This window comes from Medicago truncatula, chromosome 7 (assembly GCF_003473485.1).
Source record: "Medicago truncatula cultivar Jemalong A17 chromosome 7, MtrunA17r5.0-ANR, whole genome shotgun sequence".
NCBI classification, from domain to species: domain Eukaryota; kingdom Viridiplantae; phylum Streptophyta; class Magnoliopsida; order Fabales; family Fabaceae; genus Medicago; species Medicago truncatula.
In genome coordinates, this window is record NC_053048.1 from 22,733,526 (window position 1) to 22,760,287 (window position 26,762).

Genomic DNA, 26,762 nt, shown 5'->3' on the forward strand with positions numbered 1-26,762 from the left:
TTTATTTTATGTCTCTTAGGTATCTTCCCTTGTTTTTCTTAATTTATTAAATTTCCAACTTTTTTCTACGAGGAATTAATTTTTCACCTATATATTAAACTTTTACTTACTATTACCATTCTCGTATTATGATTTTAGGTATAGCAGCAACATAAAATTTAGCTATAAATATTTGCAACACTTACAAACAACAAACCAGTCCAAATCTAACTATCTAAAATTTCACAGCTTCAGCCCAAAAACTAAGTGTCCATATTTCCAACACTTGAGTCCATGAAGTGTGTACACTTTTGGCTGTTTTCCTCAATGTACTTTTGTACACTCATAACTAACCCTTCTTCTTCTTCTTCTTCTGTGTTTGGTTCTTCCTTTACTATTTCTGCAGCTTCATCCACTGTTCAAAGCAAAGAAGCAAGTGCTTTGTTGAAGTGGATAGCAAGTCTTGACAACCAAAGCCAAACTTTGCTATCTTCATGGAGTGGCAATAACTCATGCAACTGGTTTGGAATCACATGTGGTGAAGATTCCTTGTCTGTTTCTAATGTAAGTCTCACAAATATGAAATTGAGAGGTACGCTTGAAAGTCTTAACTTCTCATCACTTCCAAACATTCTCATTCTTCGTCTTAGTTTCAACTTCTTGTGTGGAACTATTCCTCCTCGTATTAAGATGTTGTCCAAACTATCCATTCTTAGTCTCAGTCACAATAGTTTCACAGGAACAATCCCATATGAAATAACACTTTTGACCAATCTTCATTTTTTATATTTGTCTGATAATTTTCTTAATGGTACCATTCCTAAAGAAATAGGTGCATTATGGAATTTGAGACAACTTGATATCTCAGTTTTAAATCTAACAGGAAATATCCCAATTTCAATAGGGAACTTATCCTTCTTGACAGACTTGTATCTACATGTTAACAAACTCTGTGGATCTATTCCTCAAGAAATAGGGAAGTTATTGAACATACAATATCTATATCTTTATCACAATAGTCTTTCTGGATCTATTCCTATAGAAATAGAGAAGTTATTGAACATACAATATCTACGTCTTCATTACAATAGTCTTTCTGGATCTATTCCTAGTAATATTGGAATGATGAGATCTTTGGTTGCTATTGAATTGTCAAACAATCTACTCTCTGGTAAAATACCACCTACAATTGGAAACTTGAGCCATTTAGAATATCTTGGCCTTCATGCAAACCATCTCAGTGGGGCTATTCCAACGGAATTGAATATGCTTGTTAATTTGGGAACATTCTATGTATCTGACAACAATTTTATTGGTCAGTTGCCTCATAACATTTGTCTTGGTGGTAACATGAAATTCTTTATTGCTTTAGATAACCGTTTTACCGGGAAAGTTCCAAAAAGTTTGAAGAATTGCTCTAGCCTTATTAGACTTAGGCTTGAACATAACCATATGGATGGAAACATAACAGATGATTTGGGTGTATACCCAAATTTGGAGTTCATGGGATTGGATGACAATAATTTTTATGGTCACCTTTCATCAAATTGGGGAAAGTTTCATAACCTGAAGCAAATTAACATCTCCAACAATAATATATCAGGTTGTATACCACCCGAACTAAGTGAAGTGGTTAACTTATATTCAATTGACTTATCTTCAAATCATCTCACAGGAAAAATTCCAAAGGAGTTGGGCAATTTGACTAAGTTGGGTAGACTCTTTTTAAGCAACAACCATCTTTCTGGCAATGTTCCTACACAAATAGCATCATTAAAAGAACTTGAAATCTTAGATGTTGCAGAAAATAATCTAAATGGCTTCATCAGAAAAGAACTTGTCATTTTGCCTAGGATATTCGACATAAATTTGTGTCAAAACAAATTTAGAGGAAATATTCCTAATGAATTTGGAAAATTTAAAGCCCTTCAAAGTCTTGATCTCAGTGGAAATTTTTTGGATGGAACCATACCACCAACGTTTGTAAAGCTGATACTCTTAGAAACACTGAATATTTCACATAACAATCTTTCTGGCAATATCCCTTCTTCCTTTGATCAGATGATTAGTTTGTCAAATGTTGATATATCATATAACCAATTCGAGGGTCCACTTCCAAACATGCGAGCATTCAATGACGCTGTTATACCCTGTTTTTTGGACCTAAAAATACTGGGCCCAATTTCATTTCGAACTTTGTCAATTATTAAATTTCAACTGCACAGTTCAAATTGTCTCTGCCTCGCAGTATTTTCAATCACAATTTTACCTATGTTTTTCTTGCATAAAACCTTTCGAAATGTCTTTACTTGTCTTGTAAGTCATTCAAAAGTGTCTCTGAATCATTACATTGCTTTTTCTACAGTTTATTTCAAAATTTGCAAAAAGTCGTACAGAAGGGTATTTTGGTCATTTCCTGCAATGGGACCCATTTTCATCCTTGTGACTGTCTCTGAGTCTTTTCAGATTGTTTTTTAACATTTCATCAGTAAACCTTGTTCAATTCATTTCAAACTTGCATCTGAGTCAGTGTCAAGTCAATTTGAATCTGTTTAGGTCATTTTTAGCCCTAGGGGCATTTTGGTCATTTCACACAAAATTTTGGCATAGAGAGGTTACTTTGAAGTACCTCATTTAAGCCATTGGTTCGTTTTAGTCCGTTTTGTCAATTTTAGTTTTTGTTTCGCTTTACGTTTTGTCAGATTACCAATTTTATTTCAATTTTATTTTTATTTTTGCATTTTGGTCCTCAAAGGAGTCCAAAATTGTTTTTCAGTCCAGAACCTTTTATTTTTTTACATTTCAGTCCTTTTAGGGTTAATTGCAGTTTAGTCCTTAAAGTTTTTGTTTTTGCAGAAAAGTCCAAAATTCATTTCAAGACCAAGGCCGTGCCATTTTCTTTCCAAGTCCAGGTGTCATTTCCTCATTGGTTCAGAAGCACACATGGCAGCCTATAAAAGGCGCATTTACTGTACAAGTCAGAATCAGAAGCAATAATCACACGCCAACTCAACAAACACAATCAGATTCTCTCTCTCTATTCAGTTAGATCAGAAACAGAAAATTTCTCAGAATTTCTCAAGAACACCAAGAACAAAAACCCTAACCGTTTTCCAGAAACTCAAAAAGTTCATCAGAATCAACAATTTTTGGATCAATTCTCAGAGATTCTGTGGAATCTTCATCATCGAATTGATCATTTCTCTGCAATTCAAAACGCGAGCTCGCATTGAAGCAAGCTCAAGCGTTGATCACAGAGGGAAGATCAGAAGAGGGAAAGAAGCAAGGTTTACACCGGCGAAGAAGATGAAGAAGCAGAATCAGTGAAATCACCGGTTTATTTCCGGTCCAGCAACCAAATCAACAACACAGAAAACGAAGAATCAAGTGTTTCCGAAGAAATTCAACAGAATCTCCAATCAAAAACTTCAGGTAAAACTCAGAACAGAATTTCTTTTCAAAAATAATATCATAGTTTAAACCTGTAAAAATCACGCAAGCAAACAGATCTAAAAATTCCAGAATTCAAAGGTAAAGCCGTAACCGTAAACACAAAACCTAGATCCATAAGGATCTGAGTTTTGAAAGCAAGAACGAGTACCAGAAAAGTAATCAAACGACGAAACGATGTAGATCTTTAAAGATCTAAACGTTTTTGTTCAAAAATCAAAAATCATTTTAAAACCGTATAAAGTTTTTCCAAGATCTACGTCGTTTCAAGCTGTATTTGAAAAAATAATTGCTGGATTCGTGTTTAGGGTTAAAGGACGAATCAAAAGATGTAAGAATCTTTAAGTTCTGGAAATTTTTCACCGGAAAGTTCATAAGTTTCGCCGGAGAAGATGAAGTTTCCGGCGGACCTTCAAGGTCTCCGCCGTAGCTTCATCCTCACCGGCGGTGAGGGTTCTAGAGAGAGGTGAGAGATGAGAGAAGAGAGAAGGGTTAGAGAGAGAAAGGATTGTAAAGAATGGAAAAAACCGGTGCTAGTCCCTTTATATAGCCAGTGAACCGGACCGGTCCAGGACCGGTCCAATCTCCTTCATTCCTGGCCGTTGGATCTAGGGTTTCCCACCCTGGATCAATCCAACGTCTCCTGTGCAATCTGGGTTTTAGTATGCTGGGCTTTGGGTTGGGCTTAGTTTTCTTCTACGTTTTTGCTTTCTTTTGTGCTATTTACACCGTTTTCTTTGCTATTTGCACCTGTTACTTGCCTACTTTTTTTATAAAAAAATTCCTAAAAATCCTAGTTGTTTCTCGATATATTTTTGGTATTTCCATGGCGTCCTTGCATGTAAAAAAAAAATGGTGAAGTGGCATGAACTAATTTCCATGTGTTTTTACACTTTTGGTATACTTTTTGCTATGTTTTTGTTCTTGATACTTTGATACGTGCTATGAACAAATGATACCCTATCTTGTGATGAATATGCCTCTGGACATGTGCTTCTTTTTGCCGTTTTTGGATATGATTTTATGGATTTCTTGTTTCACAAGCAACAAGTGTTTGTTTTGAAGGATAAAGTGTCAAATTTCTCTATGAATTTGGTGTGATACTTTGCTTGCATGTGTCTCTACTAATTTCATGTCATGGCTTGAAACAAAATCTCTTTCAAAATTGCTATGATGTGATGATTATGGGTACAAGTACCTTTAGGAATCATATCAAATTTTTTTAGGTTTGTTACCACTTTATTACTTTCTTTTGCTTTTCCTATGCAATTTCTTTTTGTTTATTTCCTACTATTTTGTGCTTTGTGATTACTAACCATTTCATCTCATGTGTCATACATTTCATAGCCTTCCACCACCCCCTCCACTTTCTTTAGCCTAGCATTTATTTTTGCAAGTTTTGATTCATTTGGCGATGTAATTTGTTATCATTGGTTTGTAGCTTGGCAAAGGGGCCATAGAATGTATTTAGGCAACTTTTGTAATATGGACTATGGACACTATGACGCACCGGCACGCACACACTCACCCTAGATGTATGCCTAGGATTGTATGTGTAGATGTATGGCTAGGATTGCATGTTTAGATGAATGCTTAGGTTTAAACACTTAGAGAAAAATCCAACTGTTTCCAAAACATGCAAATAACCTCACTTGAAAACCTTTTTGAAAATAAAATAGGAGTCAAAACTCCTTATTTCCCTTTTATTTTCTTAAGTAAAATTTCTAATAAAACTTAACTATACTTGGACTTCATTTTGAAAAAGCTAACTCCACCTCACTTTTTTCCAAATCTCATGCCCTTGAGGCCTCTCATCTCTATTCTTCAAAATCTCTTTTCAAACTTAAAATCAACCAACAAAAACAAAAACTATTTTTTGAGAATGAACTACGATCGGTTTTGATCCCTTAAAAGGGTACGTAGGCAATGAGTCAAAGCTCCTCCAAGCCGAAATAAAATCAAATTCTACTTCTTCTCACCCCCATTCTTAACTAATCACACCTTCATTTTTCACAAGTAGGCAATAAAAGTAAAACGTAGAAATCAACTTAGGAGAACGGCTCTTATGGAATACCATAATCGTTCCGGGTGCCTAACACCTTCCCGTAGCGAAAATGACCCCCGAATCTAGAACTTTTTAAGGGTTTTTCTCCTTTTACCCTTCCCAAGAAAAAAGAGAGATATCAACGGTCAAAAGGTTCAAGTCCAATTAATGGCTTGGCACCCAAAAACCATGATAACAGACGCTACCATTGAAGTGTTGAGAAATAATACAGGCTTGTGTGGTAATGTTTCTGGCTTGGAGTCTTGCATAAAACCAAGCAGGGGTTCTCATAACCATAAGATTAAGAAAGTGATCTTATTGATAGTTTTTCCTCTTGCACCAGGAACTCTAATGCTAGCATTTGTTTGTTTCAAATTCTCATGTCATCTATGCCAAATGTCGAACACAAGAAACAACCAGGTTGGAGGAAACATCATTGCTCCTAAAAATGTATTTACTATATGGAGTTTTGATGGGAAAATGGTGTATGAGAACATTATTGAAGCCACAGAAGAGTTTGATGACAAGCATCTCATTGGACTAGGAGCGCAAGGAAGTGTTTACAAAGCAGAGTTGCCCTCAGGTCAAGTAGTTGCTGTTAAAAAACTCCATTCAATAACAAATGCGGAAAATTCTGATCTAAAATGTTTTGCAAATGAGATCAAAGCTTTGACAGAAATTCGACATTGTAACATTGTGAAGCTATATGGATATTGTTCACACTCACACTTGTCGTTTTTGGTTTACGAGTTCATGGAGAAAGGTAGTCTGGAAAAGATTTTGAAAGATGATGAAGAAGCAATTGCATTTGGTTGGAAAAAGAGGGTGAATGTTATTAAAGATATAGCGAATGCTTTATGCTATATGCACCATGATTGCACCCCTCCAATTGTTCATCGAGATATATCAAGCAAGAATATTCTTCTGGATTTAGAATATGTGGCTCGTGTCTCGGACTTTGGAACAGCTAAGCTTCTTGATGCTAATTCAGACAATTGGACCTCATTTGCAGGCACCTATGGATATGCTGCTCCAAGTTAATTTTATTTCTCTGTACTATTTATAAAATTTGATAAAATTGTAATTATTTTTTGTTAATCGTAATTATCTCCCTCTGTTGATTTGGTATAGAATTTGCATACACTATGGAAGTGAATGAGAAGTGTGATGTGTATAGTTTTGGGGTATTAGCATGGAAATACTATATGGAAAAAACCCTGGAGATATTGTATCTAACTCTTCACAATGGACTATCTTGAACTCAACACTTGATTCCATGCCATTGATGGATGAGTTAGATCAACGTCTTCCTCGTCCGATGAATCATATAGCTAATAAGTTAGTATCCATTGCAAAGACAACAATTTCTTGCTTAGCTGAAAGTCCACGTTCCCGCCCTACCATGGAGCATGTTTCCAGGGAGCTTTTAACAGCATAGTCTTCATCTATAGATCTTACATCTTGATGAATATATGCTTGGTTGTTACTTTTTCATCTTAGATTTTGTAACTTTATAATTATGTCTGGCCTTGTAATGTATTATAAGTCATTTTAATATTATTTCTGAACTTTAGATGTTATGTTATTTTGAATAATATTTTCATGTTGTTTTGATTAGATTCTAAGTAAAAATTGTTACAAAATTGTTTAGTGTCAAGATATAAATTTGTTACAAAATTGCAATAAATATACTCTCTCCATCATAAGGATCAAACTTTATACCAAGGAAAAAGGCAGACTACTCAAAAGAAGCCGACATAGGCCACAAGATTTTTCCTAATGAAATATCTGCATTTTATAATCAGTAAAACTAAAGCTAATTAACCTTTCCAAGAATTTAATCTTTAGTGTCCAGGTAAACTTTGCAACCTTCTCCACAAGCTTTTGCCAAGGCATGCTCATTAAGTACTTGAATTAGTGTGGCAAAATAAGAAACATGCAGGATAGAATTGGAGCATTAGAAATCTCAACGGTAACATGAGGAGTTCAGCTATAAGTGCAGAGTAAATTCAAGCAAGCTTTTCTCTATTTCTAGTGCATAATATGAATGAACTATTTTGAACTCAAAATTATACAAATGACAAATTATAAATTTATAACATACATCACAAGAAATTCTAACATGGTCACAAGACCAAACAAAAAGTATTTGGTCACCAACACATAAACAAATATTTTTTAAATGATAAAAAGAAAATTGATAAAAAAAAATAATTAAATATTTTGAAGATAATATCTTAATGTGAGTGTGTCTAAAAGCTATTTATTTGGTCTTGTGACCATCGAAGAATAGCTTCATACGTCACCGTTTTCCTCAAAAAACAAATACATTTCACCGTTATCTATAACATAATGACAGTTTGTATATTCACGTTATGTACCTTTAATAACATATCCCGGACCCTAGGTCATGGGGTGCAAACTTTTTAACATATGTGAGATACCACGTTTTAGTGTAGTAATTTTTTCTTATTATGATGTCATTTCATTTTTCATCTTATTAGATAACTTTTTTTTTTGTATCTTCCATGATATTTTTGACATTATGAATTATAATATTTAGCACGAGAGATCAAATTACGCTGACGTAATATTACATAAATGTTACACCGTTTAACATTGTATTATTCGATATATATTTTTCAAATTTGACTGTTCAATTGTAAGTTTATATCATATAGAACATCCAGGTAAACTTTTACACAAATCTAAAATCATTTGATATGTTAGTAAGACTCACAAAGATTAATGAATGATTTTATATTTTTGTAAAATTTTACGTTGAGGATCTGTATGATATAAACTTACTATCCACTGATCAAATATAAAAAATATGTATCAAATAAAATGATATTAAACGTTGTAACATTACACCGGTGTAGTTTCAGCACTGCTCATTCAACAACACAAGGTTAACATTTGAAAGACAAATATCATTAAAAATGAAGAATGTAAATGAAAAAATGAAGAAGGAAAACAAATTATTGCATAAAATGACATTTATGCAAGACTTTTTGAGTTATCGAAAAATAAGCTAGCTACGGTGTCGGAGATGCTTGCTTTAGGTTGGAGGGAGGGTAGTGAGGCGTGGAAGTGGAGGAGGAGGTTATTTGTGTGGGAGGAGGTTTTGATGGGGGAGTGTGTGGAGGGGTTGTCTGGTCTTTGTTTTGCAGGTTGGCATGGCTGATGGATGGTGTGGAAACTCCACCCTTCGAATAAATACACTGTGCAATCTGCTTATTCTTACTTAACAGCAGTTGACACTAATATTACTGAGGATTTTCATCATTTTTTGTGGCACAAAGAGGTTCCGTTAAAGGTTAATATATTTGTATGATGTCTCTTCCTGAATAGACTTTCTACAAAGGATAATCTGCGGAAGAGAAATGTTCTAGATGTCTCCCTGGTATCTTATGTGGCTTCATGTGTGGATTTAGAGGACATAAACCATTTGTTTTTTAAGTGTGATCATTACGGTCGTTTGTGGCTTTTGATCTCCCATTGGCTTGGTATCGATACAGTTCTTCATGGCGATTTATATAATCATTCAAATCAATTTTGTGCTCTTGGAGGTTTATCAAAAAATTCAAGTACAACTTTCTCTATTATTTGGATTTCGGTCTTATCTGTTATCTGGAAAGACCTTAAAAGTAGAATTTTTAATAATCATTTTGATCAGCTTACAAGACTTCTCGAAAAGGTTAACCTCCAAACATATTGGTGGGTTCGACTTTGACTAACCTTCTTGAAGGCAAAATCCTTTATGTTGTTTTCAAGCTGCTATGTAATTTTGTTTATTTCTTCTTTGGTTGTGTGACACCCTAAATCCCAAACTAATTATTACTATTATTTATCCAAAAATAGAGTTTGATTCGCAGTAGAGAGTGTCAAATAAAAACTTTTCTATTAATTTAAGAATTCTCCCACAAGATTTAGGATACCACATTGACTCATAACAGACATAATTCACATAAACACTTCCTTGAAAATTATAATAATAATATTAACATCGAATCTTGGCTTTTGAAAATACTTTCTTTTACATCATAGAAAATGATTTTCTTGCGCAAAATTAAATAAGTAAGTATATCCCTTTCCCAGTGTCACTATCAGAGCGGAACTCTTCCCACACTTGAACTTTAAGACTCGTAAACCTGTATTTAGACTGCGATTTCGCAACCGCAGGGCCAAACCAACAAACACAAACAACGAAGAGGTGAGTTTCGAGAACATGTAATAGTATAAAATATACGAGAAGAACACGCAAGAAATTAAGCCAAAATCGTATCACATCACAAAAATAATATTCATAATCTAAAAATATACTATATCAGAAACATTCTCATTAGTCAAGAAAATCATTACAACATAAGAATCAAATTTTCACAAACATGATATCACAATTCAATTCAAAATATTCGAAACAAAGATAGTCACCAATAATAATCAAGACACTTAAGAAAATATTATCACAAGGTAATAAAAACATTCATAATGGAACAATCGCAAACGACCGACATTCCAGACAATCAATAGCATATTCTCACGAAATAATCTACATCATTCACGAAAAAATTTACAGGGGTGAAAACCAAAAGTACCCTATATTACAGGGGGTAAAGTTTTATTAACCCTTTTTTTAATAAGTGTGAAATGAACCAAGAGTTCAGTTATAATGGGACGGAGGGATTATTAAAGTTGGTAAGCAAAATCATTAATTGATGTGTTTTTATGTAGCTCAAGGACACATCCATGCGTAAATCAATAAAGGTGGGAAATATGACCATAATACCGATAGTTTCTGTCATGTATGCAGACTGGTGTGATTAATGTTTAGTGATTGCTTCTAGATTGTTATCACATGCCACAAACGCAAGCATATGCTATGTATAAGTAGAACAGGCTACTAATGTATATAGGCACAATTATATTGCCAAGTTCAACTTTTTCACACGGTCAGCTTTACGTTGCAATATCGAGAGTTACTTTCAGGAATGAATTGAAGATATTTATTACAGATGAAGATGATCAAGACACCGATGTCACTTCTAATGTCGTTTATAAAGAAGTTTTTCCTAATGTTTTGTAATATGTCTTAACTATAGGTTCAAAATTTTTATATTTATGGAATGTTTCAGTTTGCTACTAATTACGTGACTAGTAATTTACTACTCCCTCCGTTCCATAATACTTGATACAGTTGACCTTATTACGCATATCAATGTATAGCTTTTAGTTTAAATATCTTGAATAATATATTAGAAAAATCTATGAAATTTGATATTTTGAAAATACTCATCGAGACAAATCTAACGACATCTTATATGATATTATTTATCTTTGTATGTTAGTAGAAAAGTAAGTTAGATCAAAATTGCACATTTTCAAATGGATCATCTATCGCAGAACGGAGAGAGTATATAACTATATATAGGTTAATATATATGCTAATTTTTTAGCTGGTATGACCCGTGCGGAGCACTGGTCGATGGTCTAGTGTGTTTGTGCAGAGGAAGAGTGGTTTGTATTTGTGAACTAGATCCTTATAAAGATCAAACATCGAAGTTTACAACAACTATGATCTTCATACAATGAGAATAACCAAAACACATAAACACGATTATTTAGCAGAATATAATTGCACGATTATTTAGCAGACTTATAAATGACAACAACAAAAAAAAAAGAAAGGAAATGAGTATGAGCAAAAAATATCACAACTTGAATTTGATAAAGCACCAACAAAAAGATGAAATCAAGATACGCCAATTTCAATCCTTGCCTTTCATAAACCCATAAAATATATACACGATGTACCACTGTGAGCACTTCAATTGCTAAACTTGTATTGCCACTGAATTATCACTTTAAAAAAAAAATCTTCATTTGTGAAATCTCCAATATGAAAATACCTAAATTGGTAAACAAACTAAACCCAAGGGATTGCTAATTTTGGTATGCTTTCTTCTATTTCTAATATCATGTTGTGTGCCACGCTGGTTTATTTGGTGTGGGGATTTGGTTTTAGTGTGTTTTGTGATGCTTTAATTTAGACTTGAAATGTGCAATTAAGACAACTTCTTCCAAAAGCAAGACAAAGAGCCCAAAAAAATATACTACTCAAATAACTATATCAACGATATAACCTTTATATTAACCAAAATTAAGCAACAAAACAATTTGTATCTCAAAGAAAAATCAATGGACCTCCAATGGACAAAATAGAAGTCTAGAAATTTGGAGGATCAAACGGTTGCTAGAATAATATTCATTAGTTATGAAGAATAACATATTAAAACTGATAATTGAATCACAACGGTTAGCTGTTTTTCAACTGTGTATGTTTCTTTATTATTGGCCAAGGAGGGGACTGCTTGTTCTCTCCTTTGTGCTCTAAAATAAAATTTCTTAGCCATTAAGAAAATCAAAAACAAAAATTGTCACCACGACTGTAAGTTGCTGCAAGCAATCTGCAAGTCTTCTAACTGCAGCCACCATCGAAATAAACCTCCTTAAGAGATCTACTAATATGAGTATTCCAGGAACTACCTATCAGAAAATAAGGATTACTCCTGCAATGAATTATGAGTAAAAATGAGAGAGGGGGAGATGGAACAATAAAGAAGTGGAATCCAAATTAAATCAGGTTCAATATCTTTTAGTCTTTGTAGTATTACTATTTCAAAGATACTGGAACTAATCAAAAAACAATTAGAATTTCTTATTAACAACAAAAGTACACGGAAAAAGAGGTGTAAATTAGAATAATTGATCAAAAAACAATTAAAATGTTCTTAACAATAAAAATATTTATGTTAAAAAGAATTTGTTAAAACAGAAACTACAAAACTTATAACAATATGGAACCAAACTTTTTTTTATATGAAGCTCTCAATGGCAATTGGAAGTATTCTAACAAGAAAGCTTCAAACTATTTGATCATATTTAATATGAAGAATAGATTTGATAATTTAGATACTAACCTCAATTTTGATGCTGCTCAAACTGAATGAAAGTTTCTCTTGCTTAACATGTGGCTATCCTCATTAGAAAATATTTTTAAATTCTAAGAGCCTGTTTGATTCAGTTTTCAAAAACAGTTTTTTTTTTTTAAAAAACTTAAAATAAAAAAACTTGTTTGATTGACATGTTTGTAAAAACTGTTTTAGAAAACTATTTTCATTTTAATGGATTTTAAAACTGAAAAAGCAAAACTCCTAAAAGATGTTTCCGACTTCTGTTTTCAATTTTATATTCTCTTGAGAAAAGGGAAAATACGGGAAAAAAGTGACAATTTTCATTAATGGCAGTATTGTAATTTTGGCAATGCATGATAGAATACAATATAATTGAAAAAATTGCTTTGCTAAAGTAAAAAAGTTGAACAGAGTGTGATATGGCTTTGTAAATTGTAATGTACCAGCTTAATATTCTTTTTTCTTTTTTTTTACATAAATTTTCTTTCTATATTATATATATTATGCTAAAATAATTTGAATTACTGGGATTGCATATTATTGTCGTAATTTATTTTTATTGTAATTTGAAAATTTTTTGGTTTTGGACCTTCATGGAAAATTTCACTCCTTGTAATTTGACCAAATTTCGGTTTATCCCATTGTAATTTGAACAAATTTCGGTTTACCCCTTGTTAATTTGAGCGAATTTTGGTTTACCCCATGTCATATTTTCGATTTTGTACAGTCAAAATTCATGAAGGTCAAAAACCAAAAATCATCAACTTACAATGACGAAATCCAAAAAAAATATTTTACAAGGGTAAAACCGGAAATGACCTATATTACAAGGGGTGAAACACTATTAACCCTAATTTATTTAGATAGACGAAATGACATCAATCACGTAAAATTTAGAACTCGCATATATAAGTAAAGGAGTCGAGCACAACATCTGATCTAACAATTTTGACATTTTTGTCAGTTAAGATAGAATTTTTGAACATAATTTTTTGTTTAATTATAAAACTTAATTATATTTTGAGTAAATTACACTCCCCTCTGTTGGAACAAAATGTGTTTCACAATGAACCTGATTAAGTTTTGATGATAACAAGGTATTAAAAATTGTCAATTGGTTATTACTAATAATTGTTCAAGTGTACAGGACCAAAGGCTACTCAAGTTATTTCAATAGGTCTTGGAAGAACAATGAAAAAAAAGAAATTCTGAGCATCTGAAGAAAACTGCTCCTGAAGCTGAAGTGCTTCTGAAGAGATGACGTCATCAGAAGCAGAAGGTCATCAAAAGAAAAAGTTTTCATCAGAAGCAATATCTTCACCAGAAGCTATGTTTGATCCTTTAATCAAACTAAAGATTCAAAGTAGCTGATTCTCAATTCAGTCTTATCAAAGAAGAACGAAGAATTGAAAGGGAGGTATCAACGGATATATGGATAGCACTGAGCACTTGTCTCTCATTAATAGAGTTGACAAAGTACAAGTGTACAACCACTACCTCCACCACTCTGTTTTCTGTCTACGCTACAAGACAAAACAACAGCCATGCCTGCAGAATTTGTACACTCAAGATGGGAATGAATTTGAAGCTTATTCTTCAAAGGACTACACCCAAATCAGGCAAAGGATCACTGGTGGATAATCAAAGGATTTCAAACGACTCTTTAGACGTGCTGATTATCTCAACGTCTCTTTCACGCCTCTATATAAAGGAGTGAAGACTTGAAGATTGTAGATAGAGATACATAAGTTCAAAAGCGCCAAAACTCTGTCAATTTGATTCTACAAAGCACACTGAATTTCTGCACTGATTTGATACATCTTAGAAATTCAAAGTCTAGAGTCTTTTCTGTATTGTATTGTGAACACCACTGATTGTATATCAAGTGTTCAATTCAAACTCAATTCTCTGTATTTTTGTTAGATTAGAAGTCTCTTGCCTGCGTGCTTGAGCATTAGAAGTCTCTTGCTTAGTGCTTGAGCATTGGAAGACTCTTGCGTGTGTGCTTGAGCATTTTTTTGTGAAGTCTCATACTTAGAAAGTATTGAGCAGTTGTAATCTTTGTGATTATAGTGAAATCTCCTTGGAAGTGCAAGGGGGACTGGACTACTTCCGTGTTGTGGAAGGAACCAGGATAACTGCTTGTGTCTTTGTCTTTCTTTTCTCTGCTCTGTTCTTTTCCGCTGCAATCTAACTCTGATCATTTCATCAGAAGCAATCAAACTGCTTCTGAAGTTTTATCAGAAGAAGTATTTTTTAAGAGAAAAAGAAAAACAAAATTCAACCCCCCCCTTCTTGTGTTTTTCACCTTCACCCTCCCCTCAAAGATGCTTGAATTACACTCCCCTCCCATCTTATGTTAAAATATACACTTCCGTCCCTTGAAAATTAAAATTTATACCCCCTCCCCTATAAGATACTTGAATTACATCCTCTTCCCTTAATAATTAAATATGATGGACTGCATTTTAATCTATTTTAACATAAATAAATATTTTTATATTATATATTAATTTTGAATCACCATTTAAAAATATAAATTCGTTTATTTATAATCTAAATGTCAATGACAATTAAATTTAAATATTTTGTTATTAATTTTATAATTTAGAGTATAAAATTCACTTTTAAATAACCATACTTAAGCGACTTTAGTAATTTTTTCACATATTTTAATTTTATTTTGGGTTGTTTCATATTTTATAATAGGATTTAAAACTATATGTTAATGAAATTGTGAATAAAAATAGAGAGATATATGTATTAAAATGAACCCGCAATGCTATTTTTCTTTGAACTGTGTTAGATTATTAGAAATAAAAAAATATAGATATTGAGGGATTAAAGCGTAGATTTTAACTTAAGAGGGGAGGGGAATGTAGTTCAAGCTTCTCTCAAGGGAGAGGAGATAAATATTTTCTAATATGTTTTGAATAAGAGGGGAGGGGAGTGTATATTTTAACATAAGAGGGGAGGAGTGTGTAATTCAAGCATCTTTGAGGGGAGGGGAGTGTAATTTACTCTTATATTTTTGGTCCTTTAATTTATCATATACATAAAAATATTTTTGGTCTGCAAACGATTGGGAACTCCATACATGACTGATGTAACGCCCACTTTTTATTAATTAATTATTTAATTGAGTCTAGATGAGTTATATTATATTTATATAATATATGTGTGAATTATGATGATTTATGACGATTTAGATGATTTGGATGATTTTAGATGAGTTATGTGTTTTGATGATTTTATGAGATATGAGACTTATTTTATTGTTTAATAAAATAAGATTTGAAAATAAAATAAAATATTTAGTTAAGGGCTGTTTTGAGATTTTAGAGAGTTTTGGGGGAGAAAGTGAGATAAGATAAGATTTTGGGAAGAGATATAAAAAAAAGAAAACCTAGTCTTAGAAAAACACTCTGTACGTACGACTGTTTTTGGAAAAAAGAGGAAAAACCAAGAGAAGAGCAAGAATCACCATAGAGGCTGCGATTTCTCCACTTTAAGGTAAGGGTGAGACTAACTCTACAATTATATTAGTCATGTAATTCATCCGGTTGTAATTAGCAAGAATTAGGATTGAATTGGAGAAATCGAAAACTAGGTCAAATTCTTAGAATTAATGATTAAACGGTGAAAATTGATTAAATTGATGTAGAAACTGTCCTTTGACCTTAGATCATGTTTAGAATGAATTCTGGAATTTAAATTAGGCTTAGAACCATGAGATTAGATGAATTTTCGTAGAAAACTGCATTCTGCCCGAGCCTGTATTCATTGCTCGCCCTGGCAAACGATGATCCTCGCCTCGCGAGGGATGAAGTTCATCGCTCGCCACGCGAGCCATTACCCCTCGCCTCGCGAGTTACCTGTCGTAGCTCGCCACAGTGATTAAGATGTTTTAGACGATTGAGTCCATGCATTAGCATACATTTGTTGGGGGCTCATGCCCTGGAGCTTTGTCCTCACCACGATTTGAGCTTCGTCCTCATCACGATGCCCTAAAAGTATAGTAATACTATGATGTTGAATTGGTACCACATGCATATAAGAGGTTTTGGTTGCATTGTCGCATTGTCGAGTCAAATGTTGTTATGTTAATTATGATGATTGAATGAGTGATTACTTGATATTTTATTATCAATGATGCTATGATGTTTAAGATGATTATGTTGTTGATTATGATTGTTGAATTATATTGATTAATATTATTGTTTTGTGAAATCTCACCCCTTCTGCTTGAAAATGTTGCTCTTCGTATGAGTAACTTGCAGGTGATAGAGCTTAGTGTGCAGTGTTGCTGTCGTGAGTGGCCTTACCTCACTGAGTCGTCTAGGTTGCTCTGATACGTAACGGGATGGGGTTTATGTTATGCATGCTTCATTCTTTTACGTGTTCATTTATGTTGTTTAACTGAACTTTATGAGATGTTTAATAGGGTCTGCGTGCCAAGACTTTATGATGATTTGAATTTAATTTCGCTGCTATTTGGTTGATGAAGGATAAATTATTATTTATCTTTGTTTAAGATTTTTAAGAATGTGATATCCCGTTAATTGATGATTACTCTGATTTAATATGTTGAAATTTTTATATTGGGAAAACGGGGTGTTACAATTGGTATTAGAGCAGGTCGGTTCGTCCAGCCAATTAGAAGAGTCGTGTCGAGTCTTAGTAATATTTGTATTACTATCTTATGTTGTTGTTACCTGTTATGTAGAATCTCAGAATGGCTGGAAGAAACGATGCTGCGATTGCTGCCGCACTAGAGACTGTAGCACAAGCTATTGGACATCAGCCTAATGCTGGTGTGAATGCTGAGACGAGGATGGTTGAGACTTTCATGAGGAATCATCCTCCTACTTTCAAGGGAAGATACGACCCTGATGGAGCCCAAACGTGGCTTAAGGAGATCGAGAGGATTTTTCGAGTGATGTAGTGCACTGAAGTTCAGAAAGTGCGTTTTGGTACACATCAGCTAGCTGAGGAAGCTGATGATTGGTGGGTTAGCCTTCTACCTAACCTAGAGCAAGAGGGTGCTGCTGTGACTTGGGCTGTGTTCAGGAGAGAGTTCTTGAGAAGATACTTTCCGGAAGATGTTCGCGGGAAGAAAGAAATCGAGTTCCTTGAGCTGAAGCAAGGAAACATGTCTGTGACTGGGTATGCTGCCAAGTTTGTTGAGTTGGCAAAGTTCTATCCACATTATGCTGCTGAGACTGCTGAGTTTTCGAAGTGTATCAAGTTCGAGAATGGTTTACGGCCTGATATTAAGAGGGCAATTGGATATCAACAGATCCGAGTTTTTCCTAATTTGGTGAACAGCTGTAGAATCTATGAGGAGGACACCAAAGCTCATTACAAGGTTGTGAATGAGCGGAAGACTAAGGGCCGGCAGAGTCGCCCTAAGCCCTATAGTGCCCCTGCTGATAAGGGAAAACAGAGAATGGTCGATGATAGGCGGCCTAAGAAGAAGGATGCTCCTGCAGAGATTGTCTGTTTCAATTGTGGTGAGAAAGGCCACAAGAGCAATGTTTGTCCTGAGGAGGTGAAGAAAAGTTTTCGGCGTGGCAAGAAAGGTCATACATTAGTTGATTGCAAGCGTAATGACATTGTGTGCTTCAATTGCAATGAGGAGGGTCATATTGGTTCTCAGTGCAAGCAGCCTAAGAGGGCGCCGACTACTGGTAGAGTCTTTGCTTTGGCTGGTACACAGACCGAGAATGAGGATCGCTTGATCAGAGGTACTTATTATATTAATAATACTCCTTTAGTTGCTATTATTGATACTGGTGCTACGCATTGCTTTATTGCTTTCGATTGTGTTTCTACCTTGGGTCTTGATTTGTCTGATATGAATGGAGAGATGGTTGTCAAAACTCCAGCCAAGGGTTCGGTGACTAATTCTCTCGTATGTTTGAAATGTCCTTTGTCTATGTTTGGTTGTGATTTTGAGATGGATTTAGTTTGTCTACCTTTGAGCGGTATGGATGTGATTATGGGTATGAATTGGTTAGAGTACAACCATGTTCATATTAATTGTTTTAGCAAGTCAGTGTATTTCTCTTCCGTCGAAGAGGAAAGTGGTACAGAGTTCTTATCTACCAAGCAGCTGAAGCAACTGGAACGCGATGGTATCTTGATATTTTCCTTGATGGCTTGTTTATCTATTGAGAATCAAGCAGTGATTGATAAGCTACAAGTGGTATGCGGCTTTCCTGAAGTTTTTCCAGATGAAATTCCTGATGTGCGTCCAGACAGAGAAGTCGAGTTTTCTATTGATCTTGTTCCTGGAACGAAGCCGGTGTCGATGGCACCTTATCGTATGTCTGCTTCCGAGTTAGCTGAGTTGAAGATTTACTTGAGAAAAAGTTTGTTAGACCAAGTGTTTCACCTTGGGGAGTGCCAGTTTTGTTAGTAAAGAAGAAAGATGGTAGTATGAGGTTATGTATCGATTACCGTCAGTTGAACAAAGTAACTATCAAGAATAGGTATCCACTTCCGAGAATTGATGATTTGATGGATCAGTTAATGGGTGCACGTGTTTTCAGCAAGATTGATTTGAGATCAGGTTATCACCAGATTAAAGTAAAAGATGAAGATATGCAGAACACAGCTTTCAGAACGCGTTATGGTCACTATGAATACAAAGTTATGCCTTTTGGTGTTACCAATGCACCTGGAGTGTTTATGGAGTATATGAATCGCATCTTCCATGCATTTTTGGATCGGTTCGTGGTTGTTTTCATCGATGATATTTTAATTTACTCCAAGACTGAAGAAGAACATGCTGAGCATCTGAAGATTGTCTTGCAAGTGTTGAAAGAGAAGAAACTTTATGCTAAATTATCTAAGTGTGAGTTCTGGTTGAAAGAGGTAAGTTTTCTTGGCCATGTCATTTCTGGTGATGGTATTGTTGTAGATCCCTCTAAAGTTGAAGCGGTATCGCAATGGGAGACTCCTAAGTCAATTACAGAGATTAGAAGATTCTTGGATTTAGCTGGTTACTACAGAATATTTATTGAAGGATTTTCCAAGTTAGCACTTCCGCTAACGCAGTTGACTTGTAAAGGTAAAGCCTTTGTGTGGGATGTTCAATGTGAGAACAGTTTCAGTGAATTGAAGAAGCGGCTGACGACAGCTCCGGTTTTGATTTTGCCGAAGTCCGATGAACCTTTTGTGGTATACTGTGATGCGTCCAAGTTGGGTTTAGGAGGTGTACTTATGCAAGATGGTAAAGTGGTAGCTTATGCTTCAAGACAGCTGAGAATTCATGAGAAGAATTACCCGACGCATGATTTAGAGTTGGCGGCTGTGGTCTTTGTATTGAAGATATGGAGACATTTCTTGTATGGTTCGAGATTTGAGGTGTTTAGTGATCACAAGAGCTTGAAATATTTGTTCGATCAGAAAGAATTGAATATGAGACAGCGAAGGTGGCTTGAATTATTGAAAGATTATGACTTTGGTTTGAATTATCATCCAGGTAAAGCTAATGTTGTTGCAGATGCCTTGAGTAGGAAGACATTGCATATGTCCGCTATGATGGTTAGAGAGTTCGAGTTACTTGAGCAGTTTAGAGATATGAGCTTAGTTTGTGAATGGTAACCTCAGAGTGTGAAACTGGGAATGCTGAAGATTGATAGTGAATTTCTGAAGAGTATTAAAGAGGCACAGAAAGTTGATGTCAAGTTTGTAGACTTGTTGGTAGCTAGTAATCAGACTGAAGATGGTGACTTTAAAGTCGATGACCATGGTGTGTTGAGATTTCGAGGTCGGATTTGCATTCCTGACGATGAAGATATGAAGAAAATGATTCTTGAAGAGAGTCATAGAAGTAGCTTAAGTATTCACCCGGGAGCTACGAAGATGTATCATGATCTAAAGAAGATTTTCTGGTGGTCTAGATTGAAACGAGATGTGGCACAGTTTGTGTATTCCTGTTTAGTTTGTCATAAGTCGAAGATTGAACATCATAAACCTGTTGGTATGATGGTATCGTTAGATGTGCTAGAATGGAAATGGGATAATATATCCATGGATTTTGTGACGAGTTTGCCGAATACTCCTAGAGGGAATGACGCAATTTGGGTTATTGTCGATAGATTGACGAAGTTCACTCATTTTCTACCGATTAATATTAGTTTTCCTGTTGCCCAGTTGGCAGATATTTATATTAAGGAAATTGTGAAGCTGCATGGTGTTCCTTCGAGCATTGTATCAGATAGAGATCCAAGATTTACTTCTAGATTTTGGAAAAGTTTGCAAGAGGCTTTGGGTTCTAAATTGAGATTGAGTTCGGCATATCATCCGCAGACGGATGGTCAGTCGGAGAGGACGATTCAGTCGCTATAGGATTTGTTGAGAGTTTGTGTTCTTGAGCAAGGTGGAACTTGGGATAGTCATCTTCCATTGATTGAGTTCACATACAATAATAGTTATCATTCTAGTATTGGAATGGCACCTTTTGACGCTTTATATGGTCGGAGATGCATAACTCCGTTGTGTTGGTTTGAGTCAGGAGAAAGAGTGGTCTTAGGACCAGAGATTGTTCAGCAGACTACTGAGAAAGTTAAAATGATTCAAGAGAAAATGAAAGCATCGCAAAGTCGACAAAAGAGTTATCATGATAAACGCAGGAAAGATCTTAAGTTTCAAGAAGGAGACCACGTGTTTTTGAGAGTCACTCCTGTGACTAGTGTTGGACGTGCCTTGAAGTCAAGGAAGTTGACTCCGAGATTTATTGGTCCGTATCAAGTATCAAAAAGAGTTGGGACGGTGGCGTATCGAGTGGGATTACCACCGCATCTTTCGAATTTGCATGATGTTTTCCATGTGTCGCAACTTCGGGAGTATGTTCCGGATCCATCTCATGTGATCCAGAGTGATGATGTGCAACTTAGAGACAACCTTACGGTAGAGACTTTACCGGTGAGGATTGATGATCGGAAAGTGAAGACGTTGAGAGGCAAGGAAAGACCCCTTGTTAGAGTCGTTTGGGATGGAGCGCCTGGTGAAAGCTTGATGTTGGAGCTTGAGAGTAAGATGCGGGAGTCTTATCCAGAGTTGTTTGCTTGAGGTAAATTTTCGAGGACGAAAATCTTTTAAGTTGGGGAGAGTTGTAACGCCCACTTTTTATTAATTAATTATTTAATTGAGTCTAGATGAGTTATATTATATTTATATAATATATGTGTGAATTATGATAATTTATGAAGATTTAGATGATTTGGATGATTTTAGATGAGTTATGTGTTTTGATGATTTTATGAGATATGAGACTTATTTTATTGTTTAATAAAATAAGATTTGAAAATAAAATAAAATATTTAGTTAAGGGCTGTTTTGAGATTTTAGAGAGTTTTAGGGGAGAAAGTGAGATAAGATAAGATTTTGGGAAGAGATATAAAAAAAGAAAACCTAGTTTTAGAGAAACACTTTGTACGTACGACTGTTTTTGGAAAAAAGAGGAAAAACCAAGAGAAGAGGAAGAATCACCATAGAGGCTGCGATTTCTCCACTTTAAGGTAAGGGTGAGACTAACTCTACAATTATATTAGTCATGTAATTCATCCGGTTGTAATTGGCAAGAATTAGGATTGAATTGGAGAAATCGAAAACTAGGTCAAATTCTTAGAATTAATGATTAAACGGTGAAAATTGATTAAATTGATGTAGAAACTGTCATTTGACCTTAGATCATGTTTAGAATGAATTCTGGAATTGAAATTAGGCTTAGAACCATGAGATTAGATGAATTTTCGTAGAAAACTACATTCTGCCCGAGCCTGTATTCATCGCTCGCCCTGGCGAACGATCATCCTCGCCTCGCGAGGGATGAAGTTCATCGCTCGCCACGCGAGCCATTAACCCTCGCCTCGCGAGTTACATGTCGTAGCTCGCCACAACGAGCAACCTTACTCGCCATAGCGAGCATGACTAGAGAGCATGTTGAATTTCGTAATTTTGACTTTTGAGTTGAACCTTAGATGCTTTTGAGTGCCTTAAGATGTTTAATAAAGATTAGAGGATGATTTAGAACAAGATTGAACCTGGAATTACCATTGTTGGAATTCTGGCTTGTACTCGCCATGGCGAGCAGATGCTCTCGCCTCGCGAGCACTTCCAGAACTTAGTGCATTTGAGAATGTTGTGACCTGAGTTGATTGAATTGATTAGGAATGGAACATTAGGTAGTAGTGAGACCTATTTAAGATGTTAAATGAAATATGTGAAGCTGTTATGAACTATTAAGCTGATTATGATGTGATTTACTGATTAATTGCATTACTTGAATATTATTGAATAATCAAGATGTTGTAGAAATGAATTGATAATTATGAAGTTATGTTGTTGTTGTGATCTGTTTATGCTGCTTTTGTTATTTAACCAAGTTGCATGAGTCATTATAAGATGAATAAGATGATGTTGAACTCCAAATTATTGGATGTATATGAGATGATGATTAAGATGTTTTAGACGATTGAGTCCATGCATTAGCATACATTTGTTGGGGGCTCATGCCCTGGAGCTTTGTCCTCACCACGATTTGAGCTTTGTCCTCATCACGATGCCCTAAAAGTATATTAATACTATGATGTTGAATTGGTACCACATGCATATAAGAGGTTTTGGTTGCATTGTCGCATTGTCGAGTCAAATGTTGTTATGTTAATTATGATGATTGAATGAGTGATTACTTGATATTTTATTATCAATGATGCTATGATGTTTAAGATGATTATGTTGTTGATTATGATTGTTGAATTATATTGATTAATATTATTGTTTTGTGAAATCTCACCCCTTCTGCTTGGAAATGTTGCTCTTCGTATGAGTAACTAGCAGGTGATCGAGCTTAGTGTGTAGTGTTGCTGTCGTGAGTGGCCTTACCTCACTGAGTCGTCTAGGTTGCTCTGATACGTGACGGGATGTGGTTTATGTTATGCATGCTTCATTCTTTTACGTGTTCATTTATGCTGTTTAACTGAACTTTATGAGATGTTTAATGAGGCCTGCGTGCCAAGACTTTATGATGATATGAATTTAATTCCGCTGCTATTTGGTTGATGAAGGATAAATTATTATTTATCTATGTTTAAGATTTTTAAGAATGTGATATCCCGTTAATTGATAATTACTCTGATTTAATATGTTGAAATTTTTATATTGGGAAAACGGGGTGTTACAACTGTAACACTCTAATTTTTATTTAATTATTTTTAATTGTGTGGTGTCATTTATTTGGTTTTTGGTGAGTTATGTGGTGTATATATATATATTATATGATTATTTTATTAAATAATTAAAATAAGAGGAGAATATAATTAATTAGAATTTGGGGGTTACGACATAATTAATATAGTTAGTGGGGAGTTAATTGCTAATGAGGGGAGTTACTTTTTGGGAGTTAAGGAAAGAAAAACAGAGAAAACGTTTTACGTAAAAACAGTCAAGTTTTGGGAGAAAAGCTAGTGCAAGGGAGAGGAGCTTAGGAACCATTTTCTGCTGTGTTTATTCTGCAATTCTAAGGTAAGGGTGAGGTTTACCGCAATCTTATAGGTTCTGAATTCTGATTTTGTTCTAACAGGTTTATGTGAGAATTGGGAAAAGTTAGGTTTTGTTGATTAATGGGTTCTGAGTGTAGGAATCGTTGAATTGGGGTTAGAAATGGGTTCTGAGTGCATAAAACCTTTCATTGCATATCTGTAAACTAATTTGGGGAGTGAATTGAGGAAAAATGGGATTTTTGGGAAAAATCTGCATTCTGCCCGTACAGAAGTTCATCGCTCGCCTCGCGAGTAGCCATTGCTCGCCATAGCGAGTGAACAACTTCATCGCTCGCCTCGCGAGTGATACAACTCGCCATGGCGAGTAACCTTGTGAAAATCTGGATTTTTAAAATGTTGTTATAAGCCGTATCTTGGGTAGTTTCATGTGCCTAGAGGATTTTTAAGAGGACTAGAGCAAGTTTTAGGTTTAAAAGATGATTAGGGAGCTTAGAATTGAGGTTTTAGTGAGAAAAATATCATTTTTTCCCGAGAGCACCATATTTCTGTTCGCCTCGAGTTCGCCTACAACTCGCCATGGCGAGTACCTGATTTCCTGAGCTCGCCATAGCGAGCAGATGCGCTCGCGAGGCGAGCTGCCCAGTATTTTGTTTGTTGATTTCTGTTGTTGTTTGGATGGTTTATTTTGTTGAATTATTGCATGGCTTGTATGCTGATATATATTTCTCTGGATGCTTTGGTTGGTTGTGATGAATGGATGCTGACTGAATGTATGTTGTACATAATTAAAATTCCCTTAAAGGTGTAAGTTGGATGATGAATCATATATAAGTATATGTCTAGGTTGGTTGGTATGTAGATATACTCAATGGGGATTAGTTGCATAAACATAACAGTGGGAGAGCTTCGGCTCTGGAATGCTTAGTCGTTCAAAGTGGTGGAGTACTAGTTACTCAAAGTGGTGTAGTGGTGAGGACTTATGTCCTGATGAGAATGCTTTAACCATTCGACAGCGGTGTGGGTCACGGCCCTGATTTTTGGTACCACATGCATGGGTGTTAGAGGAGTCTTAGTGGAGTGGTGATAAGTTGCATTTATTGTTGAGAGGTTTATGAATTAATATTGTTGATAAGTTGTGAAAATGATGTTATGTAAATAATAATGTGGACGAGTTATTTGATAGGGTGTTAGATTCAATTGATGTATTCTTTATCTATATTTTGTTGTGAATCTCACCCCTTCTGCTTGAAAATGTTGCCCTTCCTATGGGTAACTTGCAGGTGATCCTGAGTAGTTGGTGGTGGCTCAAAGTGTCTAGGACTCTGATACGTGGGATGGGATTTATAGTTTAATTTCTACCTATGTATCAAATTTTGGAACAAATTAATGTAGTCCATGTTTAATGTTGAATTTTCATGTTGAGGCCTAGTGCCAAGATTAATGTTGGATAATGGAGTTTAATTTTGAAGAATATTCCGCTGCAGTTTAATGAAGTTTTTGAAGGATGTTGTTAAATAGTTTTTAATCTATTTAAGAATTTATGTTTAGTAGTGTGACATGCCGTTTGGTGTTGAACTCTGATTTTATAATTATAATTAAATTGATTTTGGGAAACGGGGTGTTACAATTGGTATCAGAGCAGGTTGGTCCGTCCGGCCAAGTAGTAGAGTCGTGTTGAGCCACCTAGGATAGAGTGTCAACTCTAATATTGTTGTGATATTGTTGTGTTGTTTTTGTTGTTGTTCTGAACTGTTGTTCATTATGTAGAATCTTAAGATGGCTGGTAGGAACGATGCTGCTATTGCTGCTGCACTTGAGGCCGTAGCTCAAGCTGTTCAACAGCAACCGCAAGCTGGTAATGGGGAAGTGAGGATGCTGGAGACCTTTTTGAGGAATCATCCCCCAGCATTCAAAGGAAGGTATGACCCAGATGGCGCCCAGTCATGGTTGAAAGAAGTGGAAAGGATTTTCAGAGTCATGCAGTGCTCTGAAGTGCAAAAGGTGCGGTTCGGGACGCACATGCTGGCTGAGGAGGCAGACGACTGGTGGGTAAGTTTGTTACCAGTGTTGGAACAGAATGGAGCTGTAGTGACCTGGGCAGTGTTCAGAAGGGAATTTCTGAATAGGTATTTCCCGGAAGATGTTCGAGGTAGGAAGGAGATTGAATTCCTGGAGTTGAAGCAGGGTGATATGTCTGTTGTTGAGTATGCTGCAAAATTTGTGGAGCTTGCAAAGTTCTACCCCCATTATGCTCCGGAGACAGCTGAATTCTCCAAGTGCATAAAGTTTGAGAATGGCTTGAGGGCTGACATCAAGAGAGCCATAGGATACCAACAGATTAGAATTTTCTCTGATTTGGTGAGTCGTTGTAGGATCTACGAGGAGGACACCAAAGCTCATTATAAGGTGATGAGTGAGCGAAGAGGTAAGGGACATCAGAATCGTCCTAAACCGTATAGTGCCCCGACTGATAAGGGTAAGCAGAGACTTAATGATGAGAGGAGGCCGAGTAAGAGGGATGCTCCTGCTGAGATAGTGTGCTTTAAGTGTGGCGAGAAAGGTCACAAGAGTAACGTTTGTACCAAGGATGAGAAGAAGTGTTTCAGATGTGGACAGAAGGGTCACATGCTAGCCGATTGCAAGCGCGGTGATGTTGTATGCTATAATTGTAATGAAGAGGGCCACATCAGTACTCAGTGCACACAGCCGAAGAAGGTTAGAGTTGGTGGAAAAGTTTTTGCTTTGACTGGTACACAGACTGCTAATGAGGACCGTCTCATCAGAGGTACTTGTTTCTTT

General features: G+C 35.4%; 1 pseudogene; it reads left to right on the forward strand.

Moving 5' to 3' along the window:
• The first annotated feature begins 306 nt into the window (after positions 1-306).
• On the forward strand, positions 307-6,938 carry LOC25480823 (MDIS1-interacting receptor like kinase 2-like; annotated as a pseudogene).
• Positions 6,939-26,762: the final 19,824 nt, after the last annotated feature.